General features: G+C 34.9%; 1 protein-coding gene across 2 annotated transcripts in view; it reads right to left on the minus strand.

Annotated features, from left to right (window-relative positions):
- LOC135207991 (alpha-1D adrenergic receptor-like) overlaps window positions 1–10000 on the minus strand; it is a 267109-nt gene that overhangs the window by 216479 nt on the left and 40630 nt on the right. The window lies entirely within an intron of this gene.

Below are 10000 nucleotides of genomic sequence, written 5' to 3' on the forward strand. Positions count from 1 at the left end.
GATGTTTAACTACTTCTTCTTTCTTGTGTGCAGTTTCGGAAAGTTGGGTTTAGAGAAGTTGGGTTTCTAGAAGTTGGTTTCCAAAAACGTTGGGTTTCGAAAAGTTGGTTTTGGGTTTCGAAAAGTTGGGTTTCAAAAACTGGGTTTCGAAAAGTTGGGTTTCAAACAATAACTGGGTTTCGAAAAGCTCGATTTAGAGAAGTTGGGTTTCGAAAAGCTGGGTTTCGAAAAGTTGGGTTTCAAGAAGTTAGTTTCGAAAAGTTGGGTTTGGGTTTCGAAAAGTTGGGTTTCAATAAGCTGGGTTTTGAGAAGTTGGGTTTCGAAAAGTTGGGTTTCAAAAACTGAGTTTCGAAATGTTGGATTTCGAAATGTAAGGTTTCAAAAACTGGGTTTCGAAAAGTTGGGTTTTGAGAAGCTGGGTTTCAAGAACCTGGGTTTGGGTTTCGATAAGTTTGGTTGCAAAATCTGGGTTTCGAGAAATTGGGTTTCGAAACGTTGGGTTTCGAAAACCTGGGTTTCGAAAAGTCGGGTTCTGAAAAGTTGGGTTAGGAAAAGTTGGGTTTAAAGAAAAGTTTTGTTTAAAGATAAGTAGGGTATAAAGAAAAGTTGTGTTTAAAAAGAAAGGGGTTATAAAGAAAGTTGGGTTTAGAAAAAAGTTGAGCTTCAGTTTTTTATAATTAGAAAGTATTTATTAGTCACTTACATCGAACAAAACAAAATACCACTGTTCTACCTATTACATAAGGCATAGTTCACTTTATGCTGAATTTATCTCGGGGAAAACAATGCATTTGTGTATAGTTAACCAATACTTATTTGGTCAACGACATAATTTAATACAACAAATCAAGTGATCTATTTATTCGTCAAGGGAATGCCTAAATGTTGAGTTAATTTTATTAGATTCAGGTAGGTAGTATTAGTAGTAGTCAGGGTTTGCCTCTAGAACTAATTATTTAGTCTTTAGCACTGACCAGTCGAAAGCCTCATTTTAATAGTCTTTCTCTCTATAATTCAGGAGGTTGTCACTAGCATTAGTCGGGATTTACCTCTAGAACGGCTCACCCTCACATAAGCAATGACCATTGCTCGAGCTCAGTTCAGTTGTCAATAGTAGTAGTAGTAGTAGTAGCAGTATTAGTCAAGATTTACCTTTAGAATGACTAATTCTAAGTCGAGTTTTCATTAGTAGTAGTATCAGTCTAGATCGACCTTTAGAACGGCTAATTCTGTCTTAAACAATAATGACCAATAGAGAGCCTCACTCCAATAGTATCTCCCTCTCTCTAATTCAGACGAGTTTTCAGTAGTAGTAGTATTAGTCAAGATCGACCTTTAGAACGGCTAATTCTATCTTAAACAATGACCAGTCCAAAGCTTTATTCCAATAGTATCTCCCTCTCTCTAATTCAGGGAGTTTTTCGAATAGTAGTAGTATTAGTCAAGATCGACCTTTAGAACGGCTAATTCTATCTTAAACAATGACCAATCGAGAGCCTCATTCCAATATCTCCCTCCCTCCTACTTAGGCGAGTTCTACCCTTCCTACGAATCGCCCAGGTACGTTCAGTCAAGGAAGAGAAGCGTCACAGAAACGTCAAAACTGGACACGTTGGAATCGATTGCGTTCGTTAGCGAGGTGTTTGTCTTCCCGACTCGGCGAACAATCTTGTCGCGACGAACGTTCTAGCAGCAGATAAGGATAGATGGGTAGGAAGACGAGACAGCGTGGAAATGGAGATAGATAGGGGACCAGATAGATAGGGTGGGGCAGAAAGGTAGAAAATCCATTGATAAATAGATCGATTGGGCCATTTGCAGATAGATAGGTAATTAGAGGCAATAAATAAACAGAGATAATCTGAAAATGGAGATAGATAGATAGAGGAACAAAAAGACAGGGTGGGGCAGAAAGGTAGAAAATCCATTGATAAATAGATCGATTGGGTTAGTTGAAGATAGATGGGTAATTAGAGGTTATAAATAAACAGAGATATAATCTGGAAATGGAGATAGATAGATAGAGGAACAGATAGACAGGTGGGGCAGAAAGGTAGAAAATCCATTGCTAAATAGATCGATTGGGTCATTAGCAGATAGAGGGTAATTAGAAGTTATAAATAAACAGAGAGATAGATATAAATACAAAGACAGAGAGGTAAATAGAACCGGTCATTCGCCAATATACGTATATGTATATGGATAAATCTAACAGGAAAGACAGGCAGACAGAAAAAAAGATATAAATGAAAAACCAGACAGACAGATACAGGAATAAATGAAAAGACAAGACAGAGACAGACAGATAGATGGGTAGAGAATATATACCAATAAAATTTTCTATATTATCTTACGTATTATTGACCTAACTCTACTCGTGAAAATAAATGAATGAGATAGACAACTCAAATAACAGACAATTGACAGCTGACACCACACGGTAGACAGGAAGACGGACAAACAGACATTGTTTGAAAGACGGAGGGAGATGAGTCGAAGAAAACAAAAACTCCCAATGCAAATATTGCCTGATAAGATGGTCGGTGGACTTCCAACACGACGCAATAAAGGGATTGTCGTTCAAACAAAACTACTTTGATTAGGAACGAAGCTGTATTTGTCCTTGAAAATCTGCTGTGGTTAATAAACAAATTGTTTCTCATTAATATTCTACTATAATTAGACTATAATTAGGAACTGGAGAGTATTTTCCTTTGTATTGTACTTTAATTAGGAACCAAAGTGTATTTCCTTGATATTCTACTATATTCGGAACCAAATTATTTCGTTCTTAATATTTTTCACTATTACTGGGAACCTATGTTTTTTCCTTAATATCCTATCAATTGAGAACCAAAGTGTCTTTATCTAATATTCTAATCTAATTAGGAACCAGGGTATTTTTCCTAAATATATTCTAATAGTTTGGAACCAAAGTTTTTTCTCTAATATTCTACTATATCTGGGAAGCAATGTGGTTTTTCTTTAATATTGTACTATAATTATAAACTAAAGTGCTCTTTCCTTAATATTCTACTATGATTAGGAACCAGATTGTTTTTCTTAAATATTCTACTATAATTAGGAACCAAAGTGACTTTCCTTAAAATTCTACTATTTTGAAAACTTTTTCCTAAATATTCTGCTATAATTAGGAACAAGTTTTTTTTTCTAAATATTCTACTATAATCAGGAACCAAAGTGATTTTCCTTAATATCCCACTATAAATAAGAACATGAGTATTTGTTTCAGAATAACTGTCTTTTAAAGAGGTAAAAAAACGAAGGGATTATGTGATGGTAACTGACGGGCGTTGGGGAGTGTGGGGAGAGGTGAAAGATAAATTTCCGGTTCCGAATTCAGGTGAGACCTGCCCCCCCCCCCCCACCCCCCCCCCCACATTCAGCCAGGTAGGTCGAGCCAAGGAGCGGCTATGAAAACAACTAATAGAAATCGAATAGAAATAGATAGATAGATAGATAAATAGATAGATAAATAGATAGATAGGTAGTGCATATGAATGAAGAATGGTCTCCAGTATCTCGTCTGCTAACAGTATCACATTCAGTTCAAGTGACTTGATTTAATAATAATAATATAATATGATAATAATAATAATAACAATAATAATAATAATAATAATAATAATAATAATAATAATATAATAATAATAATAATATTGCTGGAAGAAGACTTCCAATAATACTGGTTTATGGAAAATAACGGCTATTTCAACAGAGTTTTATTTTGCATATTAGTTTGTACAGGAGAATAGAGAAACTTCTATACAAAATAAACGCGGCTAAAATAGCCATTATTTTCAATATTAAATAGCAAATAATAATGATAATAAGTTAATCGTAAAATAGTTTCTTTATTACTATTTTTGTACTGCCGAGGGAGACATGCGTGGAAAGCTAAGGGGGTGGGGGGGTGAATTGAACAGGTAGTGAATTGAACGGGTAGGGGGGGGTGGCGGGGGGGGGGGGGGGAGGAGGAGGAGCTCGAATTGGGTGGTGACGATATTGGCAATCAAAGGAAATCTGTGTTAGTCGCTGAACCAAGAAATCTTCTTCGCCCTCAGAGACGAAGGATAAGCACTGAGGCTGTTTTAGAATATCCGGTATCACTGATGGAATCAATAGTCAAGTGAAACTTCTTTTGATTGAACTCGGGGAATACTCACATACACGCGCGCGAGCGCACACACACATACACATACACACACACACACACACACACGTACACGCACACTACCCTAAAGATGACCTTTTGATAAAAACTGACAATTTTGGGATTTAATTTAAAATTTTATTTAGGAATCCCCTACACAAACATAATATATATATATATATATATATATATATATATATATATATATATATATATATATATATATATATATATATATTGCATCTTCAATGCTGCAATTTACAAAATCACTTCTTAATTCATATAAAGTAGCGTAGAAGAATTAAATATAAGAATCACCACGAAGACGGAAATTACCTACATAAACAGAGCTTAAAAAAAAAAAAAAAAAAAATTAAAAAGAGGGGTAAGTATGTGTAGGCTGTCTGAGTGTTTAAACCAGGGGGAGGATGGTGTTTTTTTTTTTTTTTTTTTTTTTTTTTTTTTTTTTTTTTTTTTTTTTTTTTTTTTTTTTATAATGACGGACTCTGAATACTTAGTTCCTCCTCTTCCTGCGTAGAAGATATAATTCTAAAATCTGCATAATTGATGTGGGTTTTATAGTGCAGCGTCGGCAAAATACACACTGTTGTTTCTTCAATGTTCTGCTAACTTTTCCTGGATGCCCCTTTACATATGTATATATATACGTGTATATATATATATATATATATATATATATATATATATATATACATATATACAATTCCGTCAAAATGTATAACCTCAAAATGCAAAGGTCTCCCTTTAGTCTATATTAGAACTAACTAGCAAGTAGTTGAAGTCATTTTATAACCCACTTATGTTAAGTAATAAGTTGAAAACAAACAAACAATCTTAAGTACGGTTTGTGTGTTGGTGCAAGTGTAGTTATGTCTCGTGGAGCGCAGGCGAATGTAAGGTGTTTTTTAAAGTCAAGTAAGATAAATAAAACATGGTGAAATCACAAAAGCTGCAAGCATTAGCGTAATATGAAACGTCGAAACACAAAGCAAAATATTATCTAGTTAAAGCCGATTAAAATAAACAAAAGGTCCCCCTCCACAAAAGATTGTATTCCAGAAATCACAATAATCAATGACAACAAACACGACTATAGTCCCACTGACCAACATAGAATCATCACATTAGCAGTAGCATCAGGTACGAGTATTTACATAAATGCCATCTATCTTAAGCAATGAGCAACGAGTAATGGCAGGACGGAAACCTCTTTTCCATAAACCTCCTGTTCCTATTACGTATTCAGACGAGGTCTGCTCTTAGTACAAATCAGTCGGGTAAGTTTGTCCAGGCAGCAGGTAGGTTAGATAGATAGGAAAATAGACATCTGAATTGAGATAGAGATAGACTGACAGGTAGGCGACAAGGTATAGATATTTGGGTAGATTGGGTGAACGGTAGCAACCACTATAACTCGAGATAAATAGAGATATAACTGACAGGTACGAGAAAGGATATATATATAGATATTTAAATAGACGAGGTGACAGGTAGATATGTTCTTTGCTATATAGATGGAAAAAGTGAATGGAAAGAGCTGTAATATATAAATTGATTTTGTGTCATTTAGGGTGTCATACCGTGAGAGAGAGGAGAGAGAGAGAGAGAGAGAGAGAGAGAGAGAGAGGGGAAAAAAAGAGCGAAAAGAACTATAGAGAGAGAGAGAGAGAAAGAGAAAGAGAGAGAGAGAGAGAGAGAGAGAGAGAGAGAGAGAGAGAGAGTACCTAGACAGAAGCCCCGACAACAAAGGAAAGTTAGCGTCCCTGGAGAATGACGGGTTATGTCATGAGCCAGACAGACAGAGAGAGAGAGAGAGAGAGAGAGAGAGAGAGAGAGAGAGAGAGAGAAGAGAGGACACGGAAGGAAAGCCTTGACTAAACAATGATTGATACTACAATCGCCATTAAGGAGGCTGCCTCAAAGCAATATCATTTAGTTTGGATCAAAGAATTTCTCCCTTATTTTTGTCCCTTCAAGAAAGTGCGGACAAGAGAGGGGGAGGGTGGGAAGGGAGGGGGTGGTGGGGGAAGGGGGGGTAAGAGGAGAGAAAGAGGAAAGAACGAAAAGAAAGGAGTAAGGGAAAGGATATCGGTAATCAATGGGGGAAAGGTGGAAAGTGTTTTCAGTCGGTGAAACCCCAGAAATTTTCCCCTTTTTTTTTTCTTTAGAAAGGACATTTTTTTTTTTTTTTAATTGACAGGTACATAGTAAGCTTATTGGAGAGCGCTTTCAAAGAACAGTTGTGTTATCAGGGGCCTGAGTCATTGGAGTAATGGGTAATATATAAATATGCATGTTTTTACATATGTATACATATACATACTCATGTATGCACATATAAACAAGTATATATTTCCTCCATTTTCCAATAACATTAGACCCCTGAGATAATATATACTTGTAATATACTATATATATATATATATATATATATATATATATATATATATATATATATATACGTGTGTATAACACATGCACATCACATATACACACATATATATACTTAAAAAATTACGGTAGATGCACGTGACTTCATTAAATGATAGTCAGAAATCCAAGCGCTTTCGTCTTTACTAAGACATTGTCAAGGAACGAATGAAATACAATTGGAATGAAAGTTATCAGGTAAACAACAAGATCAAGAATACCAGATGGTTAATTGTCAAAAGGGTAAAAATTAATGAGATAATCCAGGAATATCGGATATCACACGGTGACAAACCTAAACATAGATTTAACCCTAACAGAAACTACATAGTATACGTACACTCAAAAAACATGTCAAAACTGAATATATCAATTTTGTTGCTTGTATCTATCTACAACTTTTTTTATCATGAAGGCATTAAGTTTTAAATAAACCAAGACTTAATTCTAAAACTTTATATATATATATATATATAGATATATATATATATATATATATATATATATATATATATATATATATATATATATATGTATGCATGTATGTATGTATGTATAATAATAAAATGTTAGATTTCACTAGATAAGTTTCTTACTTTCGTGACGAAATTTGGCATGATTCAGCAATGCTATAGTTACCGATAACACTAATGTCATTATTCGATTGGTATTAATCACATTTTCTGGACCTCATCTGACGTAGCAAAGCAACTCTTCGCTTTCTGATAAGCTAATTAGTGCCGCTGGTCGAATTGGCGTAGTTTGATTATTGGCGATTTTATGAAGCTGATTTGACAATCGCGAAAATAAGCCTAGACAAAATTGATAGTTGTTGTTGTTGCTCAGAGTAAACAATAAAATGTATTAATATTCGAGAGATTTATGGAAATTATGATAAACATTTTTTTATAAATGGGTACAATTATACGAGGTAATAAAATACGATGTTTAAATATTCGATAACTTTCGAAAAACATCATTTCCCTCACTGGCATGATATAAATATAAATAACAAATATTACAACGATCCATATCATTCCTACCTTAATGGCGCTCCCCAATCCTGTCCCTTCTAGCCTTTTACTTTACCTCCATTCCCTCTTTCTTCGTTTTTGCTGTCCAGCTTCTCTAACACTTCCTAGCTCAAATTATTGTGTGGCTTCCTTATGCCAGCAGTTTTATAGATCCTCTGGACTTCAATTCAGCCCTGAAACGTTCTGACGTTTGAATCTTTTAACTGTCTCTTGTCACTTTCGTAGCAGCTGAGTGGCCGTTATTGCCACATTGCTTGTTTAAAGTCTTAATTTCGTAGCATCAAATCGACCCATGAGTACTTTTTCAAAACAGGATCTTTTATTCAACAGTTAAAACGAAATGTACCTTTGAATTCAAACAGTAAATTGTGGTCTTTTTGGTTTATATTTGCTTTTAATTGCATACGACTAGCAAACTATTTGCCAGACAGTTAACAAGGTTGTTATATCACTCTTCTCTGTCCTTGTAAACAAACTTTTAATCGTAAATACGTTACGATGTCCCACAAAACGGTCAAGCACATTTAATTATGGTTTAATGTAATAATTGATTCATTGCTCTTCAGCAAAATTCGGCTCTGTCAAAACGGGATTTACAGAAAGCTTGTTACATTTCAACAAGAAATCCTTAGTTGTGTAAAACAATTATAGCAAACGATGGTAGATATGTTTCTTGACTAGTCCTTATATTATAGAAGACAGATGAAAAAAAAAACATTTTCAATAAATTTCATTGATTTGAGTATTTTCCTTCTATTCCATAACATTGGTGAAAATAATTCACTTCTATTTATGATAAATAAAACGTCCATCACCGCGAGAGTCAGACGAGAAGGAAGTTATGTTTTTTAAAAATGATGCAACCACTTTGGATCAAATTTGACAACGAAATGGCCAATGGCCGTAAGTATACCGGATGGCAATCCTCTAGCAATTTAATGCGCTATTGACTCTTATGAAGTTACGTTGGATAGGTCTTAAAGTTGACCAAGTATTCTTTTATCTGTTAAACGTATGATTGGATGCCTAGTAACTGGGTATATTTCCAGAGGATCCTTCAAGCAGTTTTCCATAGGTAAAATTAAAACTTGAGGTACCCTCTTTCATCAGAGAGAGAGAGAGAGAGAGAGAGAGAGAGAGAGAGAGAGAGAGAGAGAGAGAGAGAGACTGGTTCCTACAGATCTGAAGAGACTTAACTGCAATTTTTTTTTGGGGGGGGGACATTTTGATTCTACTTCAGCTTTCAAATAAAGAGAGGAGAGAAGAGGAGAGAAGAGAGAGAGAGAGAGAGAGAGAGAGCAAATATTAGTTACGTTAACTAGAGAAGAGAGAGAGAGAGAGAGAGAAGGGGGATCTGAAGGGAATTACCAGCAAATTTTTTTATATATATTTTTATTCTGTATTACATTTCAGCTTTCAAATAAGAAAGAGAGAGAGAAGAGAGAGAGAGGAGAGAGAGAGAGAGAGAGAGAGAGAGAGATCTGAAGGGAATTACCAGCAATTTTTGTTTATATTTTGATTCTGTATTACATTTCAGCTTTCAAAGGAGAGAGAGAGAGAGAGAGGAGATGAGAGAGGAGAGAGGAGGAGAGAGGAGAGAGAGAGGGGGGGGGGGTAAAGGGGATAACCAGCAAGTTATCATAATGTATTTAATATCATTACCACAATTTAGCTGAAACATTGTTTTTTTAATTATCACATTTCAGCTTTCAGTAATATCATTTCTAACAGTAAATCGGTTACAAGTTAAAGTGATGTATTCGGAGAACCACTGTGAGCCAATCCAAAGGAAGACTATCATTGTAAATAATTAAGACCTTCCTTAAAAATGAATGCCCTGTGAATCCACAAGAAAAAATAGTCTACCATTAGGAAATCTCTCGATCGTCCGACTGCTTCTCAGTGGGAGAAATTGAGAAGTTACAAAGGTTTATATTTTCTAGGGAGAATCGCGAACCCTTTGGGGTCTGTTTATCTATGATTGTGGAAACGACTGATTCGTGTTCTCTTTGTTACCTTCCATTATTACTAACCGATATTTTCTGCGCTAAACTAGAATGTTTCCGGGTAGTATTGGCAATCTGGGGATGTTTTCGACTGCCTTTATGTTTTATCTGTGTTCTTGGAAAAGAGTGGTAGTTGTAACATTCTTGTTTTGTAAAGAATAAACGTAAAATTCAAATAATGGTCTTTTGAATACTCTCGAAACACACAGGCAATACGTTCTTCATTCTTTGTTAAGTTTGTGTATATCGTTTCATACATCATAAAAGTTGTAATCACTTACTGTAGTTTATCAACATTATCTTCATTCCTTGTTTATTTTGTTTATCATTTCATA

The sequence above is a fragment of the Macrobrachium nipponense genome, chromosome 11, assembly GCF_015104395.2.
Source record: "Macrobrachium nipponense isolate FS-2020 chromosome 11, ASM1510439v2, whole genome shotgun sequence".
NCBI classification, from domain to species: Eukaryota; Metazoa; Arthropoda; class Malacostraca; order Decapoda; family Palaemonidae; genus Macrobrachium; species Macrobrachium nipponense.